The 13,828-nt window shown below is 35.6% G+C and overlaps 1 long non-coding RNA gene across 1 annotated transcript in view; it reads right to left on the bottom strand.

Annotated features, from left to right (window-relative positions):
* LOC130083908 (uncharacterized) overlaps positions 1–10,652 on the bottom strand; it is a 70,401-nt gene extending 59,749 nt beyond the window's left edge. The window contains exon 1 of the long non-coding RNA XR_008806880.1: positions 10,566–10,652. This is a non-coding gene — a long non-coding RNA (uncharacterized LOC130083908). The remainder of the gene's footprint in view (positions 1–10,565) is intronic.
* Positions 10,653–13,828: the final 3,176 nt, after the last annotated feature.

Consider the following 13,828-nt stretch of genomic DNA (forward strand, 5'->3'; position numbering starts at 1 on the left):
AAAATATAAATATACAGTTTTAACTAAAAACTAAAAAAAAGTGAGGCAGTACCTCGCTTCATTTCTATTAATCTTAATTCTAAAATCTTAAGGTTCTGATCATTTCCATACTGATGAGAGGAACCAGCCTAGATTTACAAGACACTGCGTTTCAGCTTTTATATTATATCTTTTGCAACACAAAATGCACATATTCCATCTGGAACATTTGGATTAAACAAAAGCACAAGACTATTCTGAGCCTCATGACCAGCGAGGAACACTACATCAGTGTGAAGTCACCAAACGCATATACATTCAGCATTAGGGCCGAAACACCATGCATTAGTATAGTAATAAATATTGATGCACGCTAAGAATGACAGCATAAATGTGTGGAATCAGAGGGATTAGAATGTTTGAAGAAATGAAGCATGTAATGACGCTAGATTCACCTCCATTATTTTCAGCCTGCCACAATTCCTCCATTACTTCACTTAAGAGGCCACATCAAAGATGCAGCTGACGCCTTTGAAGCATGTATCGGAAACTGAACTCTCAATGGCCCCATTTTACAAAGCTTGACTCCGGGATCCCACTAAGTTCCAAAAAGAATATGACCCTCCCATTAGGCAGAACACAAAAAAGGGGTCAGGCACCCTTTCGCATTTCCAATACAAGAAACTTTTTTGAAATTCCCCCACAAAACCCCCACACATTTCCATTGGTAATGAGTAAAGCGCTTGTGACTCTTTTTGCAGGGGCGATAATTAATGTCCCTCTTTTCAAAGGCGGTTCATTTTAAATACTCATCTCTGCTAAATCCCTCTTTCTGCACTGAACTGCTGCTTTTTTTTTTTAAGAGTAATCCTGCTATTGTTGAACCTGAACAGAAGGTGAGAGCCAACGAAGCACTGAAGTGGCAAGAGAAAAAAAAAAATTGGGTAATCTGAGTCATCAGAAATCAAGACAGTGATCTATGTGACCGATTCGATTCCCTCTTGACACTCGTTCGCAGAGGCTCTCCCCTCGCCAGCTCAAGCTCAGACCGCATGCAGCGTGTGCCATCCAAACCAAACTCAAACTTAGAGGTTGAGAAGCTAAAGTGTATTGGATTTGGTAAGAGTTAGTCGATTGTTTCTGGCCCCTGGGTGGTGGTTTATGGTAATGTTAGTATCAATACAAACAAAGGCCATACAGCTGTACAAAGCACATCAAGGAAATGAAAGACAAGGCTGCCTCTGTCAGTGCAGTGTACAATAAAAGAGGGATTTAAAGGCAGGCCGACTGATCACTGGGGAGCAACAAAATGAATGAACTGTAGAAATGCTCCGAGTTGATCCTTTTCACTAGCGGTTTAGGGACTAGCTAATGGTCGAGGACTGCGCCCGGGACGGAAAATATATAACCCAGACACGTTTGGGCGTCACAAAGGTCAGGAAAGGGTGAAACCGAGGAGACAGGATGATAGGGATCCTGTCATAAAACGCCGTTATTGAGAGAATAAGTGATGAATTTCTGTAAGCCATTAGATAAAACATTTCTGATTAGGAAGCCGTCGTCAGCCATCAGGTGAGAAATTTATATAGGGGTCAAATCTGAAGTGCAATCAATACGCTGTTTGAATTATTTAATGACAATTAAATGAAGGACGGGGTGCTTCAAGGTGAGAACAACCATTCATTTATGAAAGATATGTGGCGGATTAAAAAAAATGAAGAAAAAATAGATCACACATTTACTGGACAAACTCTGAGTGATCTATTACATTTGTTGTTGTTGTTGTTTAAAATCATGTATAAACAAAACAAAATCACTTTAAAAAAAATACTATATCATCATCATCCTGTACATCAATTATGAAATGGAAAATAAACATCCTTGTGTTGACATTATTACAGTATTAAATTCTTAAGACCGATCTGACGAAGAAACACAACGAGATTGCAGCACTTGATCCATTTGAAGGGTTTATGACAAATCTCTATTATCCACATAAACCCTTTCTTTTGTCCATTTCAAAACATCCTCACTATTAAAATCTGGCAAAATACACTAAGTATTTATGCTGATGGCTTAAATTGCATTGAAATTAAGATACTTATAATAACTAAGAGCTCAAGTCCTCAATAAAAGCTACTTACAATTGCAAAGTTTTTACTGTTTTACTGTATTATTATTTTTCTCCTTTCCATATTACTTGAATATGCTCGTCATCTTGTTTCAGTTCATCTCCCTCTTTCTCATTTCTCCTCTTTCTATAGGTCCGTTTCTCGAATTATACGTAAATTACACCTAAAAGCAATAAAAAGGTCATCGAAAATGGCTGTTTTTAAGATTGAATCATGAATTTCAAAGACCTATGAACGCAGGCTGCCATTATGGTCCATTTCCCAGCTTATTTCCCCGATATACATCTCCTGACCTGTATTCAAAATTCATAGTTCCTCAAGTGACATCAGCATGTCTCGGACATCTGAGAAGTAAAGGCTTATTCCTGACCCGGTCTCCATGGCAACGCAGTGCTGACTAGTAGCTGGCAGGTTTTGACACTGATGAGAAATGTTGTAGGTCTGGCTGTCTTCGTTGAGCATGTAAACTAAAACATAACTAAATTATTTAGAGACAAATTAATAGGAAGTTTTAAAAAAAGAAAATTACTGTGACAAAATATTTGAAGTAAATGTCATAAAAATCCACTGAGTGCAAATTATTGTAGTCTCCAATTATTTTTAAAACATCATAAAATAGTAATTAATATATTGATGTAAAAATTGTAGAAAACAGATGACATATTTGATGATGATAAATTTGGGGGAGAAAAAAAAAATCAATGGATTTAGCTTGCTCAGGCCATCATGCTACAATTCATAATTATTTACCAACCTAGAGTCCTAGAATTAGCATTTTGATTGATACTGACCCTGTTCAGGTTCAGGTCAATATCACTTCCAATTCTAAATCAATTCAGTAGATGCACTGACAATGAATTGACTGCTGAATTCCCCTTTGGTTTCTGTTTAAATGTCCAAAAATATATATTATATATACACATCCAAGTTCACCTCTTGATTCTAATTTACCTCCTTTCTGAATCAGCATACTTGAAGCTATTATTTAGACAAACATTAAAATACATGTGATAATATATGTAATAATGTGTGATCCTCTTAGATAATATTTAATCCTCCTAGTAGTATCAGGCACTTTAGTAAAATTTGACTTTTTTCTAAAAACATAATTTGGACTGAAATGCATTAAAACATCTTTGGGAAAAACCAAACAAAAATGGGATGCAAGCAACAATAAATTGTAAGAACAATCCCTCTCCTGTCTCTTCGTATTGCACGTGAATTGCCAACGCTGACCACCGGTACTTGTAAAAGCAATCTGGCAACCCTCTTTCATTACTCCATCTCGCTCCACAATCCTCCAGCAGTATTAGCGAAACTGGGAAAGGTCACATGATAAATGACTGACAAACAAATCAAACCATATTAGCGTGTAGCTTTGTTATCAGCCGGTCGGCAGAGATAACAGAAAAATGAAGCTTCTCCCGAATAATTCGGTTGTGTTCTCTTTGCCTGCTCTGCAGTCTAAATCAGAGGGAGGGATAGAACGAGGGAGAGGAGGGAGAAAAAAACAAAACAAGACTCTGGCGGTGGCTGTTTGTCTCAGCGCCTGACAGTGGGAGAGCAATAATACGCATTAATGATGGTGCGTGTGCAAGTCTATGCAGCCAGGAGCAGTCAGTCACATTGGCTCCCAGGAGGTGGCAGTGAGCTGGGGTACACTTATACACACCGACACACATATACACCTCCCTAGGCCTTCAAGGTGAGGGTGACCACTGGCCCCCGTCCCCTGTCTATCCGTTCAGTCAAATCAGGGTTTTCCAAAAGACTTTGACTGTTTAAAAAAATGGCACAGGCGTGTGGAGATGCGGGAAGAAATTTGGAAATGGCAGTTCAGAAACAATCAAGGCGAATTTCAAACGGATTAGCCTGGGAGGTTCTGGGCACGAGTTAGATGCTATCTCAACTTTCCAACTGAAAGTCATCACACAGCCAGGAAAAATCAATCACGTCTCCTCCAGGATGAGAAAAGTAATATGAAAAACAAGTGCAATGGCTGCCATCTGCGCAACACAAAACTGTTCTGCTCCGAAATGAATTGCCATAGATATTTCCTTTCCCCTGCTTCCTGCTTTTTATTTGTGTTCTCCGTCAGCCTGTTTTCATTTCTCAGTTGTACTTTTTGTAGTTGTGTACGAGAGAAAGAAAATCGTTCAGCTGAGGAAATTTGGTAGCTATAGTTAGCATGCTATTATTACACAAGCTAATGTCATTGTTACTTACAGACAACAATGAAACGACAAAAGAAGGACAAACCAGTTTTACTAGGTGGATACACTTTAAATATAGACACTTATTGTACTGTGTGTTTTTAGCAAAAGTGTCAGTAAAAAAAACATTTTTCTTTTGTTCTTTTGAACTTTTAAAGAACCCTGAAAGAATATATCATGGTTTTCACAAAAAAAATTGAAGCAGCAAAACTTTTTTAAACATTGATATTAATAAGTAAATGGCTGCAAAAAAATAGCTTTGCCATCACAGGAATAAATTCCAGTTTAAAATATATTGAAATAGAAAACAGTTATTTTAAATTGTAATAATATTTCACAATGTATTTCACATTATTTAATAATAAATGCAGCCTCGGTGAGCATAAGAGACTTGTTATTTAATCTTAATGTGATATACCAAAAATGAAAATTACGTCATCATTTATTCACCCTCATGTTGTTCCAACCCTGTATGAATTTCTTTCTTCTGCTCACCAAAAACGAAGATATTTTGAAGAATGTCAGTAACCAAACTGTAGGTTTTTTTTTTTTTCATACTATGGAAGTCAATAAGGTCTTGGGCCTGTTTGGTTACTGACATTCTTCAAAATATCTTCTTTTGTGTTTAGCAGAGGAAAGAAATTCATACAAGTCTAGAACAACATGAGGTTGAGTAAATGATGACAGAATTTAATTTTTGGGTGAACAATCCCTTTAAATCTTACAGACCCCAAACATTTGACCGGTAGTGTACTTAAAATACAGATATACTTCCACCTCACCGCATCATTGCAGCTGATTCTAAACAATGTTTCTTGCACTGAAATGACCTGGTAGCAACTGTTTCATGCGTTTTCTTACCATCGTAAACCTGACAGCCTCTGTAAACATGGATTTCAGTGGTAGCGGGCCGATTTGGGCGCTTTGGGTTATCCACTCCAACTCATGGACATGACCCGAGTGGGAGAGGAAGAGATTATGGCAGAATGAGCGAGGGAGAGGGCGCTCGGGGCCCGAGATCCCTCACATGAAGCTTTCATTACATGAAGGGCGATCCACAGAGAAACCTGATTTACCATGGGACTGTGTTCCTGCACCAGAGAGCCAGTGCTCCTGTCAACCTCCATACCGCTATCTCTTACTGTAGATGGATGGAGAGAAAGAAAAACAGAACCTAACGGCCCTTGTCAGAGCCAAATACCGTCTTTAGTCCATGTACAGATTTGAAATAATTGCAGTTGTCATTAATGCCAGAAATCAGGCAGTGGCCTGCACTGGTGGAGCCTCGGCAGATGCTAACGAATCATGTGAAGCCATGCATACTTGACATTTATTACATAAAACAATAAGCAGCAAAAACCTCTTGCTGCATAATTACACCATTTAGACAGAGTCAGGATCAGATGAAATGAAAGAGACCTGCAGGAAAAAAGGAATTAGTTGCCATCTGCTTTCCTGGAGGGCCTGCCACCACCCCGGAGAGACATCACACATAATGTGAGACTTTAGGAGCTCGGAATGACACTAATTCTGGCCAATGTTTATCTCCCCTCACTGAGCAGGACTCATAAAGATTTCATGTTACTCAAATGAGCCCTACAGTTCTCGCTCTGATCGTGCTATAGATAGATGTGCTATAGACTCAGCAGGCAATACAGATTAATCTTACCGCATACGTTTTATAGAAATGTATTAAGACAATGTGTCTTCATTTCAGACTTATGGAAAGCTTAGTTTAACACCACGGTGGTATTTCAGCTTAATTTAAATATTTATCAGACTAAAGTTTTAGTATCAACAATTCCCATAAATCATGGGTGAATCTCAATTAGGGGAACTTTACTGTCCACCTTAAAAAAAACATTATACATATATATATATATATATATATATATATATATAAATATATATATGTGGGGGTTTTTTTTACTGACAATAATAATAATTAATTTATATATAAATAAATGTACAATCAATTCATAATATACTTTTATTATTATTATTATTATTATTAAAATCGTTTTAGTTAAGGAATAGCTTTATTGTATCCACAGCTTATCTAAATTTTCTTCCAAAACTGAAACATTTTATTAAAATGTCACATAGCATTACATCACACAGAAAAAAAACATTACAAATCCTCATCTTCACACACACTGCACTAAAATCAAGAAAATCAAGGCCATGATCAGATCCTTATTCTAGGCCATAAACTATAAATGTTGTAACTTCTGAAACATTTTTAGATGAGGTTTCATTTGATAAAATAGTAAAACATATACTACTTGTAATTTGTATATAAACAGGTTAAAAAGATCATCCAACTTTTTTTTATGTTTTTTTACTAAATGTGATTATGTGATATGTTAACATATCACTTATGTGATAATTTATATAGCACAATATTATTAATTTATTTATTATATTGCTCTGTGTTTGTTATTCTGTTATTGTGAAGCACTTTGGGCAACGTCAGTTGTATTAAATTGTGCTATATAAATTAATAAACAAACAAACAAACAAACATAAATACTAATTCTAACATGGTTCTTGTGTATTTCCTTGAATAACATACATGCTATACTTAAAGAAAAGGTCTGATATATTTTTAGTGCAGTAAAAGCATATATAAGGCATTATTTTGGTGCGCTCCTGGCTACAGAGAATTAGAAAATATCAGACTGTCATTGTGATTTGATACTAGGATGAAAAATGTCAAAAGTGGAGATGACAAATCAGCCCAGTGAGGAGAAGTGGCTCTCAGACAGGGGATGTCATTTGTCATGATTGCCATTTGACTGCACTCCCAGTCCCCCTCCTCCACCGGCTTTTCTGCCTACAGATGAATGATACATTGATAGCCATTAATTCTAAATTATCCAAATTTGCCTAACTGCATCTAGCATGTGCGTGGAAATCAAATTTATCAGTGCTTTCCTTTTGCATTCTCCATTTTTTTTTTCCTTCACTCTCCTCTCCTTTGCCTTCCTCGAAGCCTAAACCTTTCTGTGGACAGACGGGGAATTAGATTTGCACTCTGCACAATACACACAGCCAGACCATCAAACCCTAAGCTTGGTGACATTTCCAAATGTTCATCTCCCCTCATTTCAATCGTCCATTTGGAATGAATAAAACGGCCAGGCGACTTGAAAGAATGGCAGCCCCCTGAGCTTCGCTGCATCTATGGCTCATATCTCCACCTCCTCCTCCTCCTCCTCTTCTTCGCATCCCCACCCCCCTTCACCCCCACCCCAACCTTTAGGAAGCCGAGGGGCTTTGTTGGAGGGGGACACAGCTGAGCCTGCCTCACATCCAGAGCCCCTGCATAATACTGGAGGTAATTAAGCCACAGCTTCAAGGTTGCATGGACACAAGACAATTCAGCCTAATGAAGTATCGATCGGCTGCAGCAGAAGTAAAACAAGTTGACATTCATTTAGAGGTACTAGTGAGAATATACCACAATGCCACGAATGACGTAAGGCTTCAATGGCACACGGTTTAATCATATGGAAACAATGTGGTCTAGACTACAATACCTCTTGTTGAGCTACTTTGTCATAAATCAACAATCAGGACCGTGTACGTTTTGGTGCCATCGCGGGGAGTTGGGTTATAAAAAGAAAATCAAAGAAATCTCAGATTTAACCAAAACAATGGATTCCGATGTCTGTCCTCTTAGGCAGATCAAGACTTAGATTGATATCAATCTTGTTAATGGAACAACGGATGTTCGGATTATATCAGACAGTGCTGTATTAGTCAAATTCACAATTATTCCAATTTGAAATGTTCTCCAGAACATTTCCTGACAGACCAAATCATGTTTTTCTCAGAACATGATATTATTGCTCCAATGAGGCCTGATTGAGGTTTGGCTCCACTAAAAAAAAAAAGATCTTATGTCTAATCTGTCCTGAGAAAACCTCTTATAGCAGAAAAAACCCCGAGTGACAACCAGATTTCATCAACAAATCTGACTCATTAAAGAAATTTGATTGACAGATGTTATGATTCACAACATTTGCCCTAGTTCCATGACTGAAAGCTGTAGACCAAGCAGTCGACTACCGCAGGCTAAACTAATGAGTCGATCTCTGAAGACCTTGGACTTGAACGTCTTAGAGAAGCTCCGGAATGGAAGATTAGTCCAAAGATTTTGACTCGAAATGGAATAAGTTTGGGTCCATTAAAACACTATCCACTTCAGTTCTCTATGGATTCAAACATCTCTCTTTTCAGTTCCTCATTAACTAACATGGGATATTACCATTTTAAAATGTCTAATTTCAGAATTCAGAAAAAAAAAAAATCCCTCAATTTAGTTTGATTAAATAAAAATGAGGGGAAAGTAAAACATTGTTTTGCAACAGATTTGCACTGCATGCAATCAATTTAAATTACTAAAATCAAGTACTCAAATCTATGTGTGTTCAAACTACATGATGTTTGGCAATACAGTCTAAAAGAGATTATTTTAAAATCTAAAATCATTCATCTGTCTAGTTTAATTTAATACTTAATGCTAAATAAAAAGTCATTTTCTTTATGGCAGAAAAAACTATAAATATAAAAGTATTTGTTCTACTAGTATTATTGTACAAATTTAAATTAATTTAAAGCAAATCTGCTGAAACAAATGATAAAATGAATTAAATTATAAAAATATAAAAAATACCACCCAATTTAAGTTAAGAATGTTTTTATTTTACTTTTGAGTGTATATTAGGGACATTAGTGAATTATACATTTTACAACAATTGTGTAGAAAGAAAAGGTCTGACAGTCATGTAAACCACATCACCTGCCAACAAAATGCTGATAAGAAACATAATTCACCGCAGCTAATCAATTCATTTTATCCAAAATAAACACAGCTCTGCACTTTACATGTAATTTAAACGGAGCACTCAAAAACACCCACATTTGCAGCTTATCAGCACAATCAAATGCAAACATACGGGAGAGAGCAGAGTTTTTTCCTTAAGTAATTGTCAGTCTTTTAATGGAGTCCACAAATGTCAGTTGCCAATATGTTTTAGCATTAAATGCAGTAGGAAGGATCCAGAAAGGTGGGTTATTCTGCAGAACACAACGCATTGTTAAACAGCTTCAATTATGCCAAATAGCCAGGTTTAGATGCATATTTGCATTGTGTAATATCTACAATCAATGCAGACATGAAAGTCAATTTGACTGGGCCTCATAGGGTGAAACTCACAGTAAGTGAAAACCACTAGCGCTTTACATAAAAGTACAGTGAGTTCCATTTGTCATTGGCACGGTTCAAATATTTTGACATACTTTATGATAATAGCTGCACAAACCGGCTAACAAATCACCAATCATGTGCTAAACATAAAGAAAGGAAAAATGCACCAGTTGGACATTTTATTTTAATGTTGTGCTTTAAATTCGTTCCACTTCCAAAAAGATCACACTGATGCATTACTGTATCGTTGTCAGAAAATGACAGTCAAGTGCCACGGTGTGTTAACATTAGCGCAAGGGCCTTTAAGACATTTACACAAAACACATTCCACCCACAGCAGCAGAATACTGCATAAGTCCAGGTGAGAGATGCTCGAAGTGCAGGTCAGGTGACATGATAAACAGAGAACTGTACATGTTCTCAAATCTCTCTCTTTTACTCTCTCTAGGCACTCATTGCTCATGGCATAGACTGCAAAGATTATATAACATAACATAACTACACACCACATTAAGGATTCAGGTAGAAACCCCTAAAGGCAACATCTCTCTCTAAAAAGATTTCTTATACACATTTATGTGGATATGAATTCAAAATTTGCAGGCCCACAAAACACACTTAGAGCGGGAAAAAAAGAATTAAAAGTCTTTCAGATGCATGGACTAATCAACAAATCACAGACTGTGAAATATAAACCATTTAAACACATTTGATATCACTCTGTACTCAAAAAAACTTTTCTTTTGATACTTTTTGATAGCTTATAGCGATCACAAATCACATAAATTATAAATCAGAGATTGTTTTGACACACATGGAGAAAAAAAGAACCCGCTGTCCAGTTTATGAAAGAAGTCAACATAAATAAAAAATGTTCTCATGGGCAATCATAAATATGGAGAAGTGAGGTGTGAAAATGAATATCTAGTCACCACAAAAAAGAAAGGGGAAAAAAAAAAATAGGGCGCATTGTGCAGGGCAGCTCTCTGCTTGTCTTACTGTGAGTTGTTTGGTATCTTTTCTTACCTGTCACAGACGCAGATGAGTCAGGCCAGGTCCTTAGAGGATTCTTCCGGTACTGAAGACACGCGGGCCATCCAGAGAAACCACACGGCGCACACTTCACTGAAATACAATACATCAGATAATATTACTGTCAAAACATTCACGAGTTTAACTTTAGTCACAGCACGCAAAATGCACAATATTTGCCGTATAAATTTACATGTATTGGATTGTGTACAGCTCTCGATACTATGATCATGTGTATGTATGTCTACAGACAAAAAGTTGTACTCCCCATGGGCCAAGTCTTACTTTAAGTACACTTTCAAATTATTGCTCTTGTAATTAATTATGCAACTAATTCTGTGTTATTGAAATTCGTTTCACAATCTCTGGTCAGACACATAACACAAAGAGTTAAAAGTTTCTTTTTAGCTGTACTTTGCTAGACTGCAATGTCAATTTATGTCATATGAAAAAGTAGGCCAGGAACTATCAATCTAATCCTCATCACTACCCAATCTGCTATGAATAGTGCATGATTAATTCTTCAGTATTAATCATGTACTTTGTTCATATAAAACAAAGCTTAAGCTCTATTTGCTAAGATATTTGACCTTGTGAAAGAGTTAAGACATTACAGCTTGGATTTAAAATGCATCTAAAGATTAAAACTGGTGGTTGACTATTAGAGAGGATTATAGATGAAGGAAAATTATTTTTCATTTTGATGCAAAACTGATTTTGAAGTAAAAAAAAAAAAAAAAAAAAAAATAAGGAGCAGGTGGTACATTATTTTGATAGCAAATAAGGTTATGCAGAAGATGTGTGATCTCTATATATCGTTTTCCCCCCGTCCTTCAATCAGAGCAGTTAAATTAAAGTAATACCTTGCACAAGCAACAAGATTTGTTGTGAATATATGCTTCAGTGCTTCAGGCTATGTGCTACTTCAGAAATCAGCACGGCTTTGATCTTTACTCACTGAAATGAAAAAATCCTTTATGACTATCAAGTAAGTCTCACTTCTTTTTTTTCTTACATTGAATCTTGTTTACCAGTGCAGAAGTGCATGTTTACAGGTGAATGGGAATTACTCTGGAGACACAGAAAAGTTTCGGCTCAGACAAAAATGCATATTTTCACCATTCACGTGCTTTAAAATGCAACCAAGGTCAGTCAAAGATATCCATTTTAGCATTCACACTACCTGAAGCATGTCAGTCTTTTTTCTCTTTTGAAATCAAAAGGTGCACTAGGTACAAGACTACTTGCAACTCTTCATCTCACAAATACAGTTCGCTCAATAAAGCAAAGGTTGGGCAATGACTTTTCTGAATAGCAGGACACAAAAATATAACAAAAACACTTCCCATTTGTATCATTTGATTAACTGCCTTGTATGATCATGTAAGAACAACTAACAATTCACTCTTAAGGACTCCTTTAAAGCAACTATGTCACCATTGGGGATGTGCGAGACTAGATGACTAAACGATCAAGTTTGTACTTATTAAAATCAACTGAATCAATAGGCAGTATGTCTATATTTTCTAACACTGATTAAGTGAATGCTTAAGTTTATGACCATAGTGCACAGCGTAGCGTACAGAAAAATAATTCTGTATGATTAGTCGAATAGTCGGTTACAAAATAACCCATTTAATTGTCAATGAAATTAGTCGTGCCACACATCCCTAGTTGTCAACCATAAGGTCCAAAAGTCTGAGATCACATTGTAAAATCTGGGAATCAAATTTGAACCTGGAAAGTTGTAGGATTTTGAGAAATTTTAAACAGAGAAACACTATAATGTTAAATGAAAAGAAATATTTTAGCATTTAATTATATTTTATATTATCTGCACTATAGGTCATTAATCAAATAAGCAAATTTGTGATAGAGATCCAGTAAATTCCTTTGTGCAAACACCCAGATTCTTGCTTCCATTGAAGCACACAATCAATTAAATCGTGCTTGAGAACATAATCATCAGGTTTTACAGGCCTGGTAAAGCAAAAGGGAGAGACACAAAATACTGAAAAAAGAGATTCTGAAACTATGCTGATAAATAATATAAATTTATAATGGGAAAAAAACAACAACTAGAAAAATGCTAAAAATAAACATTTTTTTAGTATCGTTTTCTTAGGCCATAGGAGACCGATTAGGTAACCGTTCACTGAGGGCACAAGGTTTTACAAATATTTTTACTCAATTACATTAAAATGATCTTGAGTTGATTATGTTTTTAAATCTCTCTTTCACACAACATGGAGGAGGTTAATAGGTCAATAGGTCACATTTCCAGTCTCTGCCAATAAATGCTTAGACAACGTAAAGAGTTTACTTTGTAAAATGATGGATTTCAATCTTGTGATGACAGTATGAGCAGCTGTAAACATATCTAATTTGAAGCAAAGCACTAGAATGCGTTTTTTATGTGGAGGTCCTGAGATCTATTTACTTGATTAAATCTGAGCTCCTAATCCTTCATGAGAGACAATGTTGGTCATGTTTTTGGCATCTGTTGAATTCCACTATTGTTGTTTATTTTATCCACAATACAATATATTACTCTTGCTAGCCAAGAATGCCATTAATTTATTATGGATTTTTCTGATATAATATAATATAATATAATATAATATAATATAATATAATATAATATAATATAATATAATATAATATAAGAAAACATAACATTCAACTTGATTAATTTCTGATTGGAAAAGTTTGATTTTTAAAATAGTTGTTCATAAAATTTAAGTATTGCATAGTATTCCCATATCCAATTAATTCGTTATTAATTGTTTTTGATATTTAGTAACACAATATAAAAAATAATAATTAAATGAAATTTTAAAAAGTAAAAAAACAAAAAAAAACAGGGTAAACTTGATTACTTTTTAAATAGTTCTGATTGGAAAAAGCTTTTAAAGTTGTTATAAACAAAGAAATAAGTAATTCCACATGCCATTAATTTATTATGAATTGTTTTTAATAATTGTTAATAAAAGAAAAAGAAGAAAAAGAAGAAAAAGAATGAAAACTGAACAAATAAAAGTAGAAATAAACAACAGCATAACATTGCAGAGCTTGATTAGTTTATGATTGGAAAAGCTTTTAAAGCCATTCAGTCTCTAAGGTTAAAGTCTTCAGATGTTCTGGGTGCATTTTAATGTCTATGCTTTTAAAATGGGATGGGCAGATGAGAGTTGTAATCCTCTCTCCTCTGGCCTCAGAGGCCCGTTTTGACTCCGTGCATCAACAACAAATGTTGA

This window comes from Rhinichthys klamathensis, unplaced genomic scaffold (genome assembly GCF_029890125.1).
Source record: "Rhinichthys klamathensis goyatoka isolate OS25496 unplaced genomic scaffold, OSU_Roscu_1.1 h1tg000059l_1, whole genome shotgun sequence".
Taxonomy (NCBI): Eukaryota; Metazoa; Chordata; class Actinopteri; order Cypriniformes; family Leuciscidae; genus Rhinichthys; species Rhinichthys klamathensis.